This window comes from Haliotis rufescens, unplaced genomic scaffold, assembly GCF_023055435.1.
Source record: "Haliotis rufescens isolate VD_foot unplaced genomic scaffold, xgHalRufe1.0.p SCAF_2, whole genome shotgun sequence".
Taxonomy (NCBI): Eukaryota; Metazoa; Mollusca; class Gastropoda; order Lepetellida; family Haliotidae; genus Haliotis; species Haliotis rufescens.
The window spans coordinates 28,469,857-28,492,068 of NW_025963890.1; the positions used below are offsets into that span (position 1 = coordinate 28,469,857).

Below are 22,212 nucleotides of genomic sequence, written 5' to 3' on the forward strand. Positions count from 1 at the left end.
CGGCACGGCCCTGGTCCGGCGCAGCCACCAGTTTTTCCAATTCAATACCCGCAGCGTATGCCTATTCCTCAATTCCATAATAATCTGTTCCCTTTACCCGCAGGGTATCCCTATTCTCACAGGCCGGCACGGCCCTGGTCCGGCGCAGCCACCAGTTTCCAATTCCATACCCGCAGGGTACTTCCATAATAATCTGATCCCTTTACACCGCTATACCCGCAGGGTATCCCTATTCTCGCAGGCCAGCACGGCCCTGGTCCGGCGCAGCCACCAGTTTCCAATTCCATACCCACAGGGTACACCAACCGTATTTTCTTGTGTATAGTGCGCACTTGTTTTTCAGAAATTGAAACCGTGCAGAGGGGGGTGCGCATTATACACGCCAACATAAGATTTCAGGTATTTTCCTCGCGATGTGTAAACAAAACATCCAGCATGTATACCGGAAATCAATTGTCAACAAACGGAATAAACTACCGATACATTCTTCTGTACCGTTTGTGTATTTATATGAACATTATTAGAAATGAACATTGAATACTATTATAGGAATTATTACATATTACATTTGGAAAAATTTACTTATATTTACTTAGATCTATATCGTTTTAACATAGGTCATTCAAACATGTCATTTTAGGTGAAATCCTGCGTGAGGCAATCCCACCGGCTAACCGTTATTTACAGCTACACCAACTTGACTGACGCCATCTGTGACTTGTTGTTGACGAAGAATGAATAAATATATATTATTTCCACTATGTCGACCCATATTAAGTTGAATTTGGTGTTATTTGTTCCGTTAAAGTCAGTGTTTTGATTTTTTTCCATTATGGTATAACGTGGCTTCAGCACGTGACTCAACCCAGGTCACTGATTGGTCTGACCGGTGTTTAGTGAAAACCGTTTCATACCCTGGGAATGACCCGTGACATTATATTGCAGTAAAGACAAAACGATTCTAAGACTGTTAAAAATTAATTTATATTTAAAGCGATCATTCTTTTCATTTATCATCATATATTCCAGTCATAGCATATATTTTAAACACTCTCAAACATACATATTTTACAATCATATAATATTCACATTAACATACATTTCTATACACAAACAATCACTATATTGTCTCTGTCACTGATTCATAATGTTTATGAATCATTCATAAACAGCTTCATCTCCAACGAAGCCCAGGAAGTCGCTGGCAGTGTCATCGTTGAAAATGTTGTCCATCACATTGTCAGGGATGTTGTCCGCATAAAACACATCCTGGGCGTCTTCTACATCATCGTCATCGGCCAACTCTCTGACTGTATCTTCATAAAGGATGTCATCTCTGCTTCCGTCTAAGGAATTTGTTATGCAGCATTTCTTGAAAGACCAGGTCACCATTTCATTTGGGATTTCCGCCCAAGCTTGAAGAATCCATGTGCACATGCGCCATAGTTCGGGGCGACGGATGCGGCCAGTTGCTGTCGTTGTCTGCTGTCCTTCTGCCATCCATTGGTTCCACTTGGATCGAAGCAGGGACTTTAATGGCTTGTTCAGACAGACGTCCAGTGGCTGTAGTAGACTTGTAAGCCCCCCCGGTATGATTGCTAAGTCTGTCTTCATTGTTTTCAGCTGTCTCTTTTACAGACGGCAGGCGGTGGCATCTGAATGCGTCTAGCACTAGTAGGCTCTTCTCTTTACGCAGGCCACCAGGTCTCCTCCCCCAAACAGTTCTGATTCAATCCTCAGTGAGTTTCTATCTATCTATCCCATGGATAACATTTATACTAAGTTATCTTATAATAATTAGATCTACATCAAGTGCTTTTATGAGTTATCATGGCGTAATATTTATACATCATTTCATATAATTATAGTTTTGCAAGTAATAATTATATGAAATGATGTATAAATATTACGCCATGATAACTCATAAAAGCACTTGATGTAGATCTAATTATTATAAGTTAACTTAGTATAAATGTTATCCCATGATATTTCCATCGAACCACCCCTTCTCATGAACTCTGACTTCGACACCTTTGGGGAATGGTTCATTTTTCGGTAAAGTCTTTCTCTTAAAATTGACGTAGGGCGGCAACTTGTTGCCGTCTCCTGTAACACATAACATAACCGTGAAGCGGTTCTTTTTGTTTCCTGTTGTTCGGATAGTGACTGTCTTTTCTCCCTTGAAACTGACCGTCTGCTGATAGGGAATGTCAAAGGTGACAGGAGTCTGATCAGCATTTCCGATCTGGGCGAGGCTGTAATTTTCTCTATCTCGTGATTTGATGATGAATCTCTGAAATTCTTGAAGCTTGTCTTCGAAGTCAGTCGGCAGTTTCTGGGCAATAGGAGTCTTTTGTCTGATTGACAGGTCCCTCAATTCCATAATAATCTGATCCCTTTACACCCCTATACCCGCAGGGTATCCCTATTCTCACAGGCCGGCACGGCCCTGGTCCGGCGCAGCTACCAGTTTCCAATTCCATACCCGCAGTTTACTTCCATAATAATCTGCTCCCTTTACACCCCTATACCCGCAGGGTATCCCTATTCTCACAGGCCAACACGGCCCTGGTCCCGCGCAGCCACCAGTTTCCAATTCCATACCCACTGGCTACTTCCATAATAATCTGATCCCTTTACACCGCTATACCCGCAGGGTATCCCTATTCTCACAGGCCGGCACGGCCCTGGTCCGGCGCAGCCACCAATTTCCATTCCATACCCGCAGGGTACACCTCTCCTTCAATTCTGTAATAATCTGCTCCCTTTCCACCCCTAAACCTGCAGGGTATCCCTATTCTCGCAGGCCGGCAGGGCCCGGGTCCAGCGCAGCCACCAGTTTCAAATTCCATACCCGCAGGGAACACCTATCCTTAAAATTTGCTTGTCGCGTGATCCCCCGGAAGATACTTTGTGTCCTACCTTACTGACTATCAACCAAAGTAGCCAACTGCATCATCATATTCAGCTGTCTCAAGACCTTCGAATCGAATTGCACATGTGGAACCCTTTCCTCTCACAGTGGAACGGCATAGCAGTATTTCATGACGTTGAAGTGACATCCGCCTCACACTTGAACCGATATACTGACGCTGCTGCAACGGTTGGCCATGGTGGATACTTCAAAATATTCGATAGGGCCTGGTTTGCAGAGAATGGCCATCAGACGTTACAATTCCTGGAGCACGAATCCAGGGCATTCATGGAGCTGTATCCGATCATGGTTGCTGCTAAACTTGTGGACATTAGTGGACACAGAGACGAGTGCAATTTCATTGCTACAACCAGGCCACCGTGTTAATTATTAAAGGTCGATCAACAATGCAGGAAGATTATGGCTTTGATGAGAACACTGACTTGGACGGCAGCTAGAATAATTTTGTTCTGTTAGCTCAACATGTGCCCGGAATACACAACGAACTTGCTGATTCTCTATCTCCGTTCCACATGGTGAATTCTGCAGAGTGGTGCCGCAGACAGATGTACTTCCGCAACAGTGCCCACCCAGCTCAGACATCATGTGGCAGCAGCTATCAGTCAGGGTACTAAACCTGCATACACTACAGGCTCCATGTGCTATGTAATTTTTCTGTTGAAATTCAGCATGGTCAGCAACCTGTGAATCCAGTCCACCCTCTCACCAATAAGTGAGACTATATACAATATTTCGTAGCCATTGTTTTTTTGGAGTGCTAAAACTGAAACATGACACAGTGGATTTATCTGGCCGGTATCGAGTTCATGTACCTCCAAGCTGGTATCAAGACCCTTTTTGACGATGTATCTTCAGGAGCTGTACACAGACTACAGACTTTATTAGGAGGTTACAAGAAATGCAATCAATATCTACAAGTAGCGCTTGCCTATTACTTACAGTGTTTTATGTAAACTAGTGGCTCAGTTACAAGTAGGCGTGTTTGGATATTTCAACAATCTGGCAATGCAATGTATGTGCATAACTGCCTATTTTGGATTTCTCCGCCGTGGAGAATTTACTTGTGCCTCGTCGTTTGATCCAGATGTACATCTAACAGTGAGTGATGTGCAATTTGAACAGACACAACATAAGTGCATCTTAATCTTAAAGCTTCCAAACAGATCCCTTCAAAAGGGTGTGCAACTAGCGTTGTTCGCTACATCTAAGACTGGGTGTCCTACATGACCCGTATGACATGGCTTCAAGTTAGGAAGTTGAACCGAGCAAAACCCAGTGATCCTCTTTCGTGGAATCAACTCTAGAGCTGTTACTAGAACTGTCTTCTTGTCCCGGCTGAATATTTTCTCTCACCAGGGCAGGCTAGAATCCAGTGCTTATTCTGGACATTCATTCTACATTGGTGCAGCAACTACAGCTGCTAGTGCCAGTGTGGGAGATCAATGGATTAACATTGAGCAGGTGGAATTCAGACTGTTTCACCAGATACATCAGAACACCAGAAGAGACACTAAGGAAGCCCAACAAGCATTATTCTATGAGTGACTCTTTCTTCCATTAGAGGCTTGACCAACGTGTGTGTTATGACTTACATTATTCTGCTTCTAATCAAAATGCCTCAACCCACATGACTGAACTGTTATTCCTATCGGTGCTACTAACACTCATCAGTGCTTCCTGACACCGTTCAATCTAGTTCTGTGACATAACTTGGATGTTATAACTCATTGGATTCAGTATTTAATTCTCATATGTATATATTTAACATTATCATCTTCACTCATCACTCATTTTATACTTTCTTATCACTTTGGGGGTTCTCGGTTTTTTACCTCGTTTTGGGCTTGCAAGCCAATCATTCTGTAAACTATCATTATATGGCTTGCGGCCCCCAAAGTATTTTCATTTTCACTCATACCCGCAGGGTATCACCCTTTCTACATATTTTCATTTTATCTTTTTAGATCTACCCGCAGGGTTCTAAGTCATTTTCATATATATATTTCAAATTTACTTATGCAACCCGCAGGGCTGCCTTTTTATATTTCTAACCAGCAGCGTAAGTTACCTTTCCAACACCGAGTCAGCCCCCGAATCTTATGCCAAGTATTGTCTATAATAAACAATTGATCGTACTCAATTGTTTTGTTGTCACTGCACAAAACACATTACTATGTAAAAAATTCCTGATGATTTCAATCATACCAAGGTTAAGACCAAAACGAACACAAAATTTGTAAATTTTCGTGATCTTGCCTGAATTACGTCATTGAAGGTGGTTTACGTTTCATGTTAGGAACCTTTTTAATCGTTAAATTTGTGCAAATTGATTTCAATAATCAGATCTCCGATATCTTAATTTTAACTGAGTATAAATTCGATTTTTTTTATTGGTAAATAACAGCGCGATGGTAAATTATGAACCATTTCAGTAAATGTATTATCAAAACGTTAAACAGAAAAAAAAACAAAATTTTCAAGGTCATCGTGTCAGTTGCAGAAAAACGAACATTTGGGTTAATCTAACGTGTCATGTTTTAAAATATGCAGGAAACAAAATATGACTCATAAATATTCACTAATCCTTATTTCAAGTGTTTTGGTTGAATATTTATGATATACGAAAATACAAGTACCGTGTCATGATGCTAGCAGACGTTTGAACATCAAACATGGCGCGCTTCGCCCGACCTCGTCATAACTTTTTGCTATTTTAATATCAACAAAGTTTACACTGTCTTCATGTATATGCCTTGGCGAAAGTTGACGTTCTTCTCAATCGAAGATTGTTTCATTTGTCATTTTCCGTTTATTTATGACGAGAGAAAAAACGAAAATAAAGATCGTAAATTCTGACAGCAATAGTTCAGTTTGTGAAAAGGTCACCGGATGTGATGTCACAGACAGGGGGTAGTCTGCTGATAATCTTTTGGAACAAAACAATTGAAGTCAATTGTGAAATATTTCGCCTGTGTTATACAGAATAAACAAAAATCACTACATATTATCAGTAATCACCACTAATATGAAATCACAAAGTGATTTTCACGGTATAATTGGCATATTTTTTAATCCGTTTGACCTTGCATGCTCCCGTGACCCGGAAATGGGAGAAGATGAATCAACAGGGCACATGCAAGTTTCTCGGTATCTTTTATTTGAACTTTTGTTAAATATAAGGATCACCATTCCATGTTACGTTGAATGTAAAGTGATATGATTCATGTATCTGCGATGTACATGCTGATGATTTTGTTTTCACTATAATGATTATGTGTGTGAAACAATAAGTCTAGAAATCGTCGATCGGCAACGATCACACCCCAAAACAGGTGCGCTAAAATTGGCGTGACAAAACGTGTTTCAAAATAGCACTTATGCGATGACGAATATGAAAGGATATACGCAGGTGCGTGATGTATATATCAATAAAATACCAAAATGCCAAAAACAAAAGCATTTGCAATAAAAAAAACAATACATTTGTCCATCCTTGAATAATCTAAGGTTTAGTGCTTGAAATTTTCAGTGTCATAAATTATTATTTTTTAAATTTCATAAGGATTTTTCTTTGATGGACCAACGTCAAACCATCTGACAAGTTAGATAGGATTATAACTTTAAAAGCCCTCATTTCTGAGGTGTCCATATTTTTCAGATTTTTTTTATACTTTTAGGACAAAACATGAGCCATCTACCTGAGCTTGGTTACGTAAACAAATACTTGTTTAAAATGTCAAATGGAATTCCACTGATTAGAAATCTTTTTTTATCCCATTGTTCTATGAAATCCATTTGAAATGTGCTTTTTGTACGTAAAATGTCTAGAGAGTTTGTACCCAAACAGGTATGTGCTTTTGTGCCCAGAATATTTTTGTATTACAGTTTTGTAGTTTCAAACTTCCACATTGCTTTTTGTATGAAAAAGTTAATTTATTATCACTTTTCTGTCAAAACACTAGATCTACAATTAACTTACGGTTTACCAATTTACTGGCCTCCTCTCCAGTGACAAGAATTTATTACTTTCCTATCACAATGTGGACTGACTTCACACAAGGACCAGGTACATTTAGGTGAGTCATATTATGAACTTGATGAAATGTTTTATCATAATGTTCAGCTCATTGTTTGCAATAAACATGAAAAAATAAATATGATCAAACAGATTTGGTTTACTTTTCTTGGGTACAAAATCACCAAGTACTTTGGGTACAATTTTGTTTGGGGTACAAAATCACATAGGCCCTACATTCATCCAGTCGAAGTGTGTACCTACTTTCATCCCTTCTGAAGATTGGGGAGGGGGAGTAAACGTTTTAAAAACAATCCTTAATATTATAAATTGTCCTTCTTTAAATGACAGACCAATAACAATATTCTTTTGTTATTATTATGGCATATCAATATGCTATATCGCTCTCCGCTGCCGTCGTTTTCAGAAAATAATTTTCAAATCATCGAGTGTGGAATCCTTTACGGTTTCGGATTTAGACTAATAAATTTACGCACCGGCGGCAATCACGAAGAAATATGAAACAAATAGGAGTGAAGACTGCTATCCAGATCAATAAATAGTAAAGAATTGTCGAAAAATAGTAAACTATGTATTTTCTTTTGAATTTGAATCTATTTAGGATTTTTTTTTATGATAGCTTACCAACTTTTGCATATTTTGATTCGATGTGTCATGCGGTACGTGCTTCCGGTTTCAGAAATTTTAGCTGAAATTGCAAGTATTTGATTATTTTGCTATTGAATGGTTTCCCTAGAATGTATAACAGTTCAGAGTTTGCGTATCAGTTTGTCGTCTGGTCAATGTGCCCGAAAGTTTACCAAACGAAATCATTTGCAAACTCTATGAAAATGGGATATTATTTTACACATATTTATACACGCATGTCAATAATTCTAGAAAATTAAGTTACATGTAACAAAATTATCGTAATAGTCTTACGGGATCACTATGCATGTGGAGTTGTTCGTTTACTGCCGTTGCCACGATCATACAAGTTCGATCCAATGGATGATGTTACGATTCAGGTTGTTTTCGTTTATAATTAATTACATCGAAATTTGCTAATTTTTAGAAATTTAGGAACTTGAGTGTTTTCCTTTCGTCAGCAAACAGTAAATTATGATCGAATGTGAAAAATGATAACATTATAAAGAAAATATCGGACTGCATGCCGCTCAACATGAAGTGCCAAAAGTCAACAATGGCTGTTTCTGATAGTTGTGTGCCGAGAAGTTTGGCCGAAACTTTTTAAACTAGTGATATTTTCTTTTTGAGGTAAATACAATACTGAAAGTTTATGCATGTCATACGTAATTTAAATGTAACGCAAAGACTTCTTGGTAAATAGATATGGCGAGTTTTGTTTGTGGGTGTCCTTATGCTATTCGCCTGTCGAACTGGTTCGAGAGTAGCAACAGTGCAAGTAACACACTCTGTCGAACTGGTTCGACAGTAGCGTTGAGAGCTTTAAAGGACTTAACCATGGTCTAGGTGTTGCATACAGCAGAAAAAGAACTGTTCAAGAAGAAAGCGATGATTTATTTAAAAAACTCATCAACCATTCGATCCATTTAAGTTGTTACAGAAAAACAATATTTTTGTAAGATTGCATAATCTTAATCATGGCTGGGAACTTTCAGGTAATGATTGGAGAGGAGATCTTATGAGCTTTAAGAGTGGTTTAGCTTATATTGTTACAAATTTTGTGCAACTAAACGATACAGCAAACGCTTGGAATGAATTTATGTATGATAAAACAGAAAATAATTTTACTGACCCAGGAGTTGTAAGAGTTAATGAATCAATAAGAACTTATGTATGGGCAATTCTTGGTGCACTGTCGCAAACACGAACAGGAATAATCGGTTCTGGGACATCGCTCCAAAAACAGTTTGTCGCAAACGTAGAGGACGCTATTAATTCACCAGTTGACATACCATCTTCTATAAAATGTTATCAAGATGTATTACAGTACGCACAATCCAAAGTAGACTACATTTATGGGGCAGGACTATACATGTCTCCGAGTAATATCGAACTTAAGATCGGTCAAGTGATTGGTTATAATAATAAATTTGTTATTGCTTCCGATCAACAAAAAACAGGTATAAATTCAGAAATTAATACCGAATTAATAACACAAACAAACACAGGCGAAACGGGAATAGTAAAACCACAAACACCACATGTTTCGTAGCCATCTACTGACACACAACAACAAGTGCCACCACATATTGCCGCTAAAAATCAACAACATATTGATGAAAAAACAGCGCTTATAGTAGGTGGAGTCGTGGCTGGTTTACTCATGATTTTGATAAATAGTCTTTAACGGATAAATACCACAGCCCAGCAATTGCTACGATCAGTGCCCACAAGTTTTGACTAAGCCAAGTGGTGGTCTTTGCTAATAAATTCAAGAGCCAGGAAACAATACTCCCTATTATACCGGGAAGTGCAGATGCGGCTTTCCCAGCGAGCTTTCCCAGTGCTTCTCCTAATGCCTTTAAATGCTTTTTTATCCACTCTTTTACACCACCCTTATCACTAGGTGGTGTGACACCTCCTGTGCCACCTCCTGTGCCACCTCCTGTACCACCACCACCGGTTAACGCTAGAGTCAAAGTTGATATAATAAATCCCAATACAGATAAAAGACTGGCAATAGTTATCCCCTGTTCTCTGAACAATGTTTTAATTTTATCAACCAGTGTGGTATCATCGTTGAGGACTTGATCGATAGTTTCTCGAATTCGACTGATTTGGGAACAAAGTGCCTTTCTATTACTCGAAGCCGCTTCGCGGCGAGCATATCTTTCGTCTTCTAAGTTACGCAATCTTTCTGCAACGCAGCGTCTAATGAATTTATCACCCGCCTGTTAAAGTTTTCTTTTCTCTCGATCTATATGCTTGTCGAGTACAGATAGCTTGGCTATATTATTGGTGAGTTCTCCCCCCGTACTGTTTGCATTGCCTTGTCAAGGCCTTGTAAATACCTTATATTGTACTCAAAGGATGGTGGTACCTGTAACGCGGAATTATCGTAGTAGGTATCCTTCTTCGCAGAAAGTCTTTCTCGTGAGTAGTCTACAAAACCTAATTCATTATGAACAGTGTTGATGCCGTGTTTACTGGCTATCGTAGACAAGGCTAGGGGCTTACGAGTACGAGAATATCCGCAGAGCCACGCAGTCACAATATTCCTTTACTATCTATCGTAAACTTTGAATAGTCACAACCTATTGGGCTTTCTTTTAAGGCATCGTAATAATCATTAACGGCTGGTTTCAAAAGTTCATTGTTAAGATTCATAAAGCTGGTTTCATCAGTACCTTTGCGATTGTACTCGGGTTATCAAAGTTATCTAGATTAAAATCATCCATTTTTATATTAAACATAAGGTTACATAATTTCAATACAACAATGTCTTCGCAACACGGACGCAAGATAAACCCACAACGTAGACTTTGGGATCCATTAGGGGTCAAAGCAATTCGCCAGTCTGTAACTTTAACTAATAACCCAAGTACCATTGATCAGAATCAAACACTTCTGGTTCGCTTTCTTAATCTAGGCGCTCAAGATGTGTTAGTTCCGGGAACTGCACGACTATCATTTACTATTAGTTTGACTTCCTCCGATGCTAACAGAGAGCTCGTTCAGAACATAGGTCGTGTGATTGTTAAGAAAATTGCGATTAAAATTAGAGGTAATGAAGTTTTGAGCATTGAAGACAGCGATATATACTTCTGTTACATGGATCTCTGGAGAACGGTTAAAGAACGGGAAAACTTACAGTACCAAGGTATTTGTAATCGGAACACATTGAGACTGCATCTGGGTGCTTCTACTGGCGATAATACCATCGTAGAAGATAAGGCTGTTGCTGATGCATTAGCAGGGATGTGAAATCTCTGCGGAAACGCGGAAAATCGCGTTTTTTAAAACAGTAGTCCTCGGAAAAAATCATCTTCCGCCTAAAAATATAATCAAAGATTAAAAAAAAACACTCCGAAAAATATGATCGAAAACCGGACAACCGTCGCGAATTGTCCTGTTTTCGATCAGAGCTTTCAGCAGCATAGGTTTTCGGACATCATACGTTTTCTATCACGAATACTTGCACTATAACGTGGGGTGTGGCATCACACAGAAATTGTAAATACTCAGAGTCAGATGATTGCTTGTTTTTAGATAAAGTTGTCTTTTAGCCTGTAGGTGAATGATATGTTTTACAGTTGTTCATGTGATTAGCGAGAAAACTATGAATGTTTCTTCAGCGTCCAAAAACCAATAACATGGGGATATATGTTGTATTAATGTCTTATGTTTGCAATGGAGTTTTGTTTTTTAAGGTAAGTATGTACAAGGTAAGTTTTTTTCAATATGCTTCAACATGGGGAAAGGGTCAGACATTGCACGCTTGTGACAGTTGTCCTTGTGTCTGGGGGATGGGGGTTGAAGTTTATGGCAGTATTGCTCCCAGACCTGGCGGGTAACCAGGTGCGCGAAAGCTATGCCCGATTTTTTTAAAGTATTGATTTAACTTCGAAATTTTACTGCATCTGCCATCTTGTTTATTTGACTTATTGACTTTTGCCATTGACTTATTACATTTCGTGGTGTGAATATTGTCCAAACTGCACGAAATTGCTTAAAATGCAATCAGATGTTTAAAAAATTTCTGGGGGGGCATGCCCCCAGACCCCCCTACACTTTTCCTCTTTTTTCGGGAATACCTGCTCACATCCCTGCATTAGGTAACCGATTCTATATTCCGCTCGACTTTGAATTACTAGATAGTCACATGCCCTTCTATCAAGCATCCCTAAGCGATTGGTTAGAAAAGGAAACTCACTTTTAATGACTACAGCAGAGTAATCAAAGCTACTGAAGAGGGTAGCTATTCTATTGACAAAACAGATCCTGAATCAGCCAGACAAATTCGTAACCAGTATACCAGAAGTTTAGCCATTTTGTATGATTGCATCCTTGGACACCGAAAGATCACCAGGAACAAAAGGATACCATGTGGAAAATCAATCTAAACGTCCCAGCGAGATCTTTGAAGGGTATTTTAATGTTGTTCGAGGACCCCTCTGAAGCATTTCAAAGAGAAACCGAGAAGTTCTACAACCCCAAGATTACAAAACTAGAATTGACTATCGAGGGCGTGCCTAATCAACTATATAGTAAAGGCATGCGATCATATCAACAGTGGGATGAGATTAAAAATAATATAAAACGAAGCGCAGAAGTTAACGAGGTCGTGAAAGATCTATCTCTCGGGGATGTATCGATGGCTGAATTCCTTACCACGAAGTATGCGCTATGGCTCGACATGTTGAACCACAGATGATGACCAACTACACGGCAGTGGGCGGAGAATAGAAAATGCCAGTAAGGGTGTTACTATACAGATAACGAAGCGTCAGGAAGCAGCTGGTAAATTAAACATATATTTGTACGTGATTATGGACGGGAAACTTAATATTCAGAATGGTAGATTCATGCAAGCAATCAATTAATAATCTTTTACCTAAAGAACCACACTGCGCTATCATCTGCGGGCAAACGGGTTGTGGAAAAACAGCTTTTATTCAAGATATTTTACAAAGTCATTATCGTGATGTTTTCACCCATATTATTATTCTGTGCCCGACTATAAGCATTAATAAAACATACCCATCGAGAGATGGGGTAATGATTGATCCCAGGATGTACAAAGTTGATCCAGGCGATCGTTTACAAGACTATTTACGTGTATGTCACGAAAAATACAAAGGAGAATCAACCCTTTTCATAATAGACGACTGCACTGCAAGTAAAGAACTTACAAAAAAAAAGATATGCTTTCATATTTAGCATTCTCCAGACGGCATATGGGGCATATTGTTTGGGTACTTCCTATCCCGGCAGAAAATCGCATGTATTTATGCGAATCTCTCGAGAAAGACCCATTCATCGAACACGCTATAAGCGCAGTAAGCTGTGAGTTTTATCATAGATTCGGAATGTTCTTAGCGCCACTTACCACAGCTTTAATAACGACTAGGTATTGTCAATTTAAACATACGTGCCCACTTATTAATAATGGAGACAGAAATACAAGTGAACGAGGAAACACAATGTGATTGCACCACAAACACAAGCGATTGTGGAAACACCACAAGTGATTGCACCACAAGTCAGAATCACTAAGAATCCTCGAAAAGTCGCAGCTGGTAGGAAGGGCGCGCTAGCGAGGAAGGCAAGGCCTACATTACTTAACATAGCCTGATTAAATCTTGGGCTCCCTACGTACTAGGGGTTGTTGCTATAGCAGTGGTTCAAAAATTAGATGAGTTTCAATTAGAGTTAAGCCCTCATGTAATGTTATAAAAGCATGACTACTCCAGTTACAGATGGTAAAATGTTGGTAAACGCAACGTATCATTCAGCGGTGGTCATTGGCTATGCCCGTATAGCTAAAATGATTACTAAAGCCACACCACCCAAACTAGACTTTAATGGTTACGACATCGGTATGGTGGTTGTTGATATTGGATTGGCAATGGCAACAAAAGAAATGCTAATCAAACAAGGGCTTATCCCAGAAGACATAATGAAGTAATTAAAGATTTGAATATTTTATAAACATATCAAGGCATCAATTGCAATGATGGTCGGTGGAGCTATTGTTAATGCTCCAGCTTTTTCGGGGAGTAATTTTTTATTTTCTAGTATGAGAGGAGAGGAGAGCAGCCCAGTCACAATGGGCCAGACAGAGGATGTTGAGATTAGATTTTCTTAATGATGAACTGTGTAAACAAGGACATTCAATTCAAACGTTTAAGGACGTTGAATCTGCCATGCACGAATACTTCCTTGTTTATGAAAAGAAACTTGACCCAATACCGAGACCAACACTCTCTCAGTTTTATTCACCGTCAGAGGCTCAGAAAGACCACGAGATAGCGTTTATAGTTTTGGGGTTGTCAGTAGTTGCGACATTCAGCTACACAATTACGCATAAGCGATGACTCAACTGCTCACCAGTGGAGATATGATTTGCATTTAGACAAATGATATGATAGATGTGTAACCATGAATCTGTGTATATTTACACTCATGGGGAAAAAAATTCAATGCAGCCAGCGTTGTGTTGGTATATACTGTGGTATACATGCCTATTACATCAGACAGGGAAATATAAATTATACATGTTCTGTTTATGTAAGAAACATGGTGCTGATAGGGTCAGGAACCAGATTATTTACGCTAGGAAGAGAGATTACATCAATGATAGGAATAGGTTGGGGAGAATACGTATTTAGATATATGAAAAAACAACCATTTAGAGATTTGACTCATTTTGCATATACCATTAAATCACAATGGTTTTTGTCAGAGAGTTGAAGGCAAAATTAATGAGGAGTTAGATGATTTAAATAGTATATACCAAACCTTATTTCCGGAGCAATCAAGAAGTTATAACTGAATCTGATACTATAAGCGCATCATTAGATGCATCAATTCAACAGATACAAGAAACTTTAGAACGTTGGACTAATAGAGGTTCGGGTTGGGGTGTGGATAAAATAGATAGTTTATATTTAGATATAGCAAATTATATGCCTTTCAAAGCGGGATCTTATATAGATTTACCCCTGTATTATAAGAAGAAAAAAGCTATAGTTAATGTAAAAAATAAAGGCAATAGCTGTTTAAGAATTACGATAAGATCTGCATTGTTCCCCACAGACAAAAATCCGGACAGACCTTCGAGCTACCCCCAAAATGATGGACTCAACTTTGATGGTATAGAAGAATCTACACCAATCTCACAAATCGATAAGATGGAAAAGCAAAATAATTTAGCTATAAATGTTTTCGGACATTCTTCTAAAGGAATTGTTGTACACAGGATAAGCTCCGCTCCGGAACATATTCCCAGAATCAATTCATTTCTAATCGAAAAAGATGGTAAATATCATTATACATGGATAAAGAGTTTAAGCAGACTATTATGCGATCAAACAAAACATGATGGAAAGAAATTTTTCTGCGAAAGATGCCTGCATGGGTACAGCAGACAAGATATATTAGAAGCGCATAAAGAAGACTGCAGAGGTGTTGGACAGACTGCTATCAGGATCGATATGCCTAAAGAGGGAAAAAATATATTTAAATTTGAGCATTATTGCAATCAAATGCCAGTACCGTACATAATTTATGCCGACTTCGAAGCACTTATAGAAAATACCAAACACAATACTGAATGTAGTTTTACGTACAAAACTCAAGAACATATTCCTTGTGGGTTTGGATATATAGTTGTAAGGTATGATGGGAAAACAAACCCGCTCGTGATTTACAGAGGTCCCGATGCAGCGGGAAAGTTCCTAGAATACCTACAAAATGAAGAGAGAAAAATCAGGGTAAAATTATCGCGTAAGAAACCCATGTTTATGACGAGAGATGATTGGAGGGCCTATAAGAAGGCAACGATTTGTCATGTTTGTAATAAACCACTCAATGGGGATTCCGTAAGAGATCATTGTCACGTCACGGGTAATTATCGGGGAGCCGCGCATAACGAGTGTAACTTGAAACTAAAAATGAATTCTCAAACAATACCCATCCCCGTTGTGTTTCATAACCTTAGAGGATATGATTCTCATCTCATCATGCAAGCTATCTCAAAGACCAACGGTGGTTTAACGTGCATTCCTAACAATATGGAAAAATACATCTCAGTCTCAATGACTAAAACTATACATTATACGGACAAGGATGGGAAAGCCATAACAAAACAAAGTAATGGGCTTAGATTCATAGACTCCGTACAGTTTCTGTTATCTTCCCTGGACAATTTAGCTAATGTGAACAATCCCGATGACTTTGCAATAACAAATCAATATACTGATCGGTTAACACAGCATTTGTTGTTGAGAAAAGGTGTATATCCTTATAAATATATGGATGATTGGTCTAGATTCGACGAAACTAAATTACCACCCCTTGAATCATTCTATAGTAACTTAACAGAATCTAAAATAACCGATGCTGATTATGAACAGGCTCTGACGGTGTGGGATAAATTAGGTTGTAAGAATTTAGGTGATTATCACGATCTGTACTTAAAAACCGATGTACTATTACTCGCCGATATATTCGAGGTATTTAGAAAGACATGTTTAAAACAATACGGCTTGGATCCGGCATGGTACTATTCCAGTCCCGGACTATCGTGGGATACATTGTTGAAGAAAACCGGTGTAGAACTAAAATTACTAACCGATTACTATATGCACTTGTTTGTTGAGAAAGGATTAAGAGGTGGTATATCGATGACGAAGAAAAGGTATTCTAAGGCTAATAATAAATTAGTGGAAGGATATGATCTGAGTAAACCCGATACGCACATATTATATCTCGACGCCAACAATTTGTATGGATGGGCTATGAGCCAACCTTTACCCATGGGTGGTTTTCAGTGGATCGTTGTGAATGATATCGAGGTGATATCAATCCCCACAGATTCCGATAAAGGATACATACTAGAAGTTGACTTGGAATATCCAACAGAGTTACACAAAGATCATAACAGTTATCTGCTAGCTCCCAAAAGATGAATGGTGAATAAGAATTGGATGTCGGAATATCAACACTCCTTGATGGGCAATACTAGCTAACCTAACGTAGAAAAACTAGTACCAAATTTGATGAATAAGACAAAATATAAAGTTCACTATAGAAATCTCCAGTTATATCTATCGTTAGGCATGAAACTAAAGAAAATACACAGAGTTCTTAAGTTTGATCAAAGTCCTTGGATGGAACCCTATATAAGACTGAACACAGATTTAAGAAAGAAGGCTACCAGCGATTTCGAAAAGAATCTATATAAGCTCATGAATAACTCAGTATTTGGTAAAACTATGGACAATCTAAGGAAGCGTGTTGATGTTAAATTAGTCAGATCTAATGAGGAAGAAAGACTCAGGAAACTTATAGCCAGTCCGGCTTTTAACAGAAGCAAGATATTTGATAACGACTTAGCGGCGCTGCATATGCATAAAAGTAATAAAAAATTCAACAGACCGGTGTAAGTTGGTATGAGTATTCTTGACTTATCAAAGACTTGATGTATGACTTTTATTACAACGAACTTAAGAAGCAGTACGGTGATAGGTGTGAGGTGTTATATACCGACACAGATTCTTTATTGATGGAAATACAAACCGAGGATGTGTATAAAGATATGGCAGAAAAAATAGATATGGACGACACTAGCGATTACCAAAAAGATAATCCACTGCAGAGCGTAGTAAATAAAAAGGTGTTAGGTAAGATGAAGGATGAATGTGCTGGGACCCCTATAGCGGAGTATGTCGGATTAAGACCTAAGATGTATTTTATAAAGAAGTCTGATAATGGGGAGATTAGAAAAGCTAAGGGCGTTAAGAAGTATGTGGTAAAAAAGCATATGAAACACGAACAGTATAAAGAAGCATTATTCAATGGTAGAACATTCAAACACGAGATGAACTCTTTAAGAAGTGTCAATCACAGGATATATGGATTAAGAATGAACAAGACATCATTATCCCCCTTAGATACAAAGAGATGGATTGATGAGGATGGTGTAACTACCTATGCTTATGGTTATGGGGTAATACTGTATCGTTGTAAACTGTGAGCAACTCTCCTTGTACAAATCCCCTGCCCGATCCATCTTTAAGATAATAAAGAATAGGCTCTCCTTCTTTCATAAACAACCGACTAATGTTATATATCCAAACCGGATCGGTTGCACAACGTTTGCCTCCATCGAGTTCATCGTGCTGGTATAAATATCTTACGCTTACTCTATCCGGAAGTTTTTGTTCTTTGCCTCTCCTCAGTGCTGAAGATTCGGAAGTCACAGATTTAATTTTAATCACATTGGATGGTTTCTTCCTGATTAATCTCGTTACTTCATTATTCAGTGCTGATACAACAGCTGATAATAGTGTGACCCATTTGGTTGATTTTAAACATTCCGATTTCATTTCAATCCCATACTGATATCCAAACAAACGTTCCGCCAATGTCCAGTTCAATCTTTCAAGGATAGCTTGACTACAGTGGGCCTCTTTTTCACCACGCCTGATTTCGACATCGTGCTTTGTTAATAGTTTAGTTACTGATCCCATAAACTCGCAACCAGGATCTACTTGAAATAACTTGTGCATTAGCTACTTCTGTTGAATCTTTCGAGGTTAATGGTTCAGCCTCCTTGTATCAACTAGCCACATCCACTACGGTTAAAGCGTATTTATACGTTTTGCGTCTTACCTTATCATGGGGAAGAAACAAGAGGTTGGCCTGATGAACTTCTTCCTCCGTATATAACGCGGTGCTGGTAAGTAATATTTGCCACATCACTTGTTTCTTTAGCCAATCCTTGGCCACATCTTTAGATACCATAGCCGTGGTGGCTAATTTTTGTATTGCTCCTATACCTTTCCAATATCCTCATGGGCTATAGTAAATTTTATCCATTATTAATTAATATTGATGTTTCTTTTAATACGAATCATGGCGATCGTTGAACTGCATCATCACTTTGCATAAAAATTCCCTCTGTATTGCAGTATAGGTATATAAATCTGGCTCCAGTGGAAGTGGTCCAGAACTGTCATTGTCTATACTACTTATCTCCTTTGTTACATCCTATAGTCCACCATTCGAGCACTGTCTCTCTTCAAGTACACATGCGTTTCGCTGTATCTAATCGCTTTCCCACCCACCCACCAACCCAGCTTGCCTCCCTTATCTTTCCTTTTCAGCCGGTATGTGTCCTCTTCGCCTGGAATTCTAATCACTTCTTTTCTTCAGCGAGCATCTATTACAGGTACCAGCAGAGCAGATTGTATATGTAAATAAACCTGTACATATGTAAATTAGGTTTTTCGGGGCGCTTGTATATATGTAAATGACTACCTTTCAAACGATTCTGATATATTTAAAGAAACAAGCCTTCTTAATAGCTGTATATATGTATATGTGTGAATATGTAAAATAAACATGCCTTCTCAATAGCTGTATATATGTTTATATGTGAATTCATGTCTCAAAAATAAACTATGTCGAAGTGTGCGGGGTTCTTGTGGGCTACACTGCTAGTAACAAATTACCTTGCTTCCAAATTAATACTTGGGCTTCAGGCTACCTACTTTTCAGTGGGAACCTTTCCGGGGTTACCTGCTTCTCTGTGGGAACCTTGTCTTTCCGGACTTTTGAGCTGGGGAATCGAATCGCTGTTGGCCACGCTAGTGGCCATGGCTAGTAGCCCACTAGTACCTGCACACTGGTGGCTAGTAGCCAACTAGTACCTGCACACCCTCGGCCATTTAATCCAATCTCATCTTGTGTTTTATTATAGGCGCAGGCATCCACAGCTTGGTGGCCCGTGCCTCTCCTTGGCATATCGCGGGATAATGCAGGTAATTTCATATCAGTTACTGTATGAAAGATAAAAATGTATGTAGTCACCGTTTGATTGGAAATATTTATTTCCTGTGCACGTATTAATCAGGTATCCGGTGTCCTGTATTCTAGCCACTCCTAGTAGACAATAAGGTACAAAAGGTTAACTAACTTTTCAAAGCTGTAGCTGCCTGAAGATCCAGCCCCCTCCCCTATTTCTCTCCAGTCACGAAGAGGGAGGCTACAGTGTGATGACCAATACTGTAATTGCACAGTAGGTCAGGTAGAATATCTCTCAAAGTGGTGAATGTGTTATGTGAGCGCAGGATACCACCTGCTCCACTAATACCACCTGCTCCACCAATACTGTGTTTCATGAAGCGAGGTTGGTGGACAGTGCCCATTTACTGTCAGAAATGGTTGATTTAAGTCATTTTTTGATGGTTGCAGTAGTAATGTACTTGTCTGATGCTGGCCTGCATGATATAAATAAATGCTTCCTGTGCCTCTGGCTTGCTGTTGTGTAAAAATGGAGAGCTCGGACATGGCATAGATAACGGTGGAATGATGTGATGACACCAGCCACAAACCAGTTAATGTAAGCACCCATATCCATAGCATAACGGATGTCAGAATAAAATCTTGGAGTCCCATCAGAATAAGTGGTGATCATATAAGGCGACCTGACTAAATTCTACATCCAATGTAGGTGTATAGTCAAGTCTGGTTAATCTGACACTTGTTAATCAAACAATCGGCTTTATCCGACACTGATGATGGGAACCGATTAAATCAGTGCTATTTAGACCCGTTAATCCGACAGTCTTGCACTCCAACTCCGACACACCTGATTTGCAACGAATTACTGAAATCACTCATTAATCAGTCTTGTTAACTCGACAGTGATCAGCGTGATCCGTGGTCATCTGCCTGTGAGTACACAGCCCGTGTTTTGATGCGAGATGAGTCAGCTGGAAGCTGCATATTACAATGGCTGCAGAGATAAACTTGCTTAACCATAAACAATTAATGCTTTAAATAAAGAAAACATTAAAATCAGATACAAGTTCTCGCTATTGCCGAGGACATCACATGACAGGTCACTTCAGAACAACCTTACACGAACTATGACCAACCAATGAAATGACTTCCAGGAAGTCAATGCTAGCCACTTAGAAAGCAGCTTTCTTAAGCTTTGCGGTACCAGTTTCAAACATGGGACCGTAGAGGTTCCATGATTAGAAAACATATTCTGCTAACAATGTAACATAACAATATGAATATTTCATTTTAATATTTTTATTACGTGTTTGTATCGTTATCTATTGTGTAGTTGTCCGATTTACGATCACAAACCTTGATACTACTTAATTTCTTTTATCCGACATACTCATTAATCCGACATAATCATGTGCAACCAACCATGTCGGATTAACGGGACTTGACTGTATATGGTAATGAAAATCATGGGTTCTGTAAGTACATTGAGTGGCATCTTTTCATCACTCCTGGGTCTCCCATACCAAACAACCACCTGCTTAATGACTGGTGATCTGAAACTAGACCAAGGTAGTGAGTAATGCTTCCGTACTGTGATGGTGGGACCACAACATCCTGCAGACTCTAACATCAGAAAAACTGCCACATCCTCCTCAGAAGGCTTTATGTATGGCATCAGATGGTATAGTTCATCAATAAGGTTGGCAAACGAGTGTCCTGGCCCATAATCAGTTAAATCCTCATAATATTCATTTGGTACACCAGTAGTAAAGCCAATCTCCACCTGATCAAGATCTATGCATATGTCCAACAGTAGTTCCTCCACACAGTCAAGTTTTGTCCATAGGTGTCCCATGCCGATCTGAATCCGAACTCATGTCATGAGCCAATGATTGAAAACCTGGATCCCAATCCAAAGAGATCCATAAGGCACTGCTGGTCACCATGGAACTGAAGGTTCTTTTCTTCGTTAATCCATGCTGCCTGTAGCACTGTGACTAATTCTCCAAATATCCAACTGTTGGCCAACGGACCTCCTCAACTCAAGCCATCTGTAGGTAGATTGTTCTCCATGGATCAGAAGAATCCTGTGTTTAATGTCAGAGCACAACCCATTGCAGTGGCAGCTTTCCACAAAACATGCAGTTCGTGCAGTCAGATCCTGTACACACTGTAGCGAGGGGGTGGGACTGAAATGGCTCCTTCAGCCCACTGGTTTTCTGCTCCTCAGAAACTCCAATGTTATGGGCTGCAAGGTATTCTCGAGCAGCAGCTTCATTCTCTCCTGATGACTCTTTGTCAATTTCTCTAACATAGACAATGTTATGTGTGGGGGTGGTTTGGGAAGGAGTCAGTGTCAGAGAGGGATTTAGCTCCCTTCTACTTATCAGCCAAGTAGCCCTTGTCCGAGGAGAAAGACTGGCGACTTCCTTCTTGGCTGTCTCTTTCGCTAAAGACCATACACCAGGGGAGCACACTCCAACATTGGATCTACTCCAAGCAGGAGAAGGCCTGACACTTCCAGTAGGAATCATGAGAGTCATCAGAAATTTTGAAATGCCCAAACAAAGTACATGCAGGTGGAGCTGGGAATGTCATCTAGGTCAGCAACACAATACCTAATCCTCAAAAACCATGCAAGTGAGGAATGATCTGTTGGACAAACGCAGGCTGTTGATCTGTATTACAGTGTGATAAGCAACCAAGTAAGTGCTGTGTACAACTTCAGAAAAAAATAATTAAATTGACTCCTTTTTCTCGATGTCGACATGAGCACACTCAAGAAAGTATTGAGGTATCCTGG

General features: G+C 39.3%; 1 protein-coding gene across 2 annotated transcripts in view; it reads right to left on the reverse strand.

The window, feature by feature from the left end:
- Nucleotides 1–22,212, reverse strand: part of LOC124110919 (IQ motif and ankyrin repeat domain-containing protein 1-like) — a 354,922-nt gene that overhangs the window by 198,272 nt on the left and 134,438 nt on the right. The window lies entirely within an intron of this gene.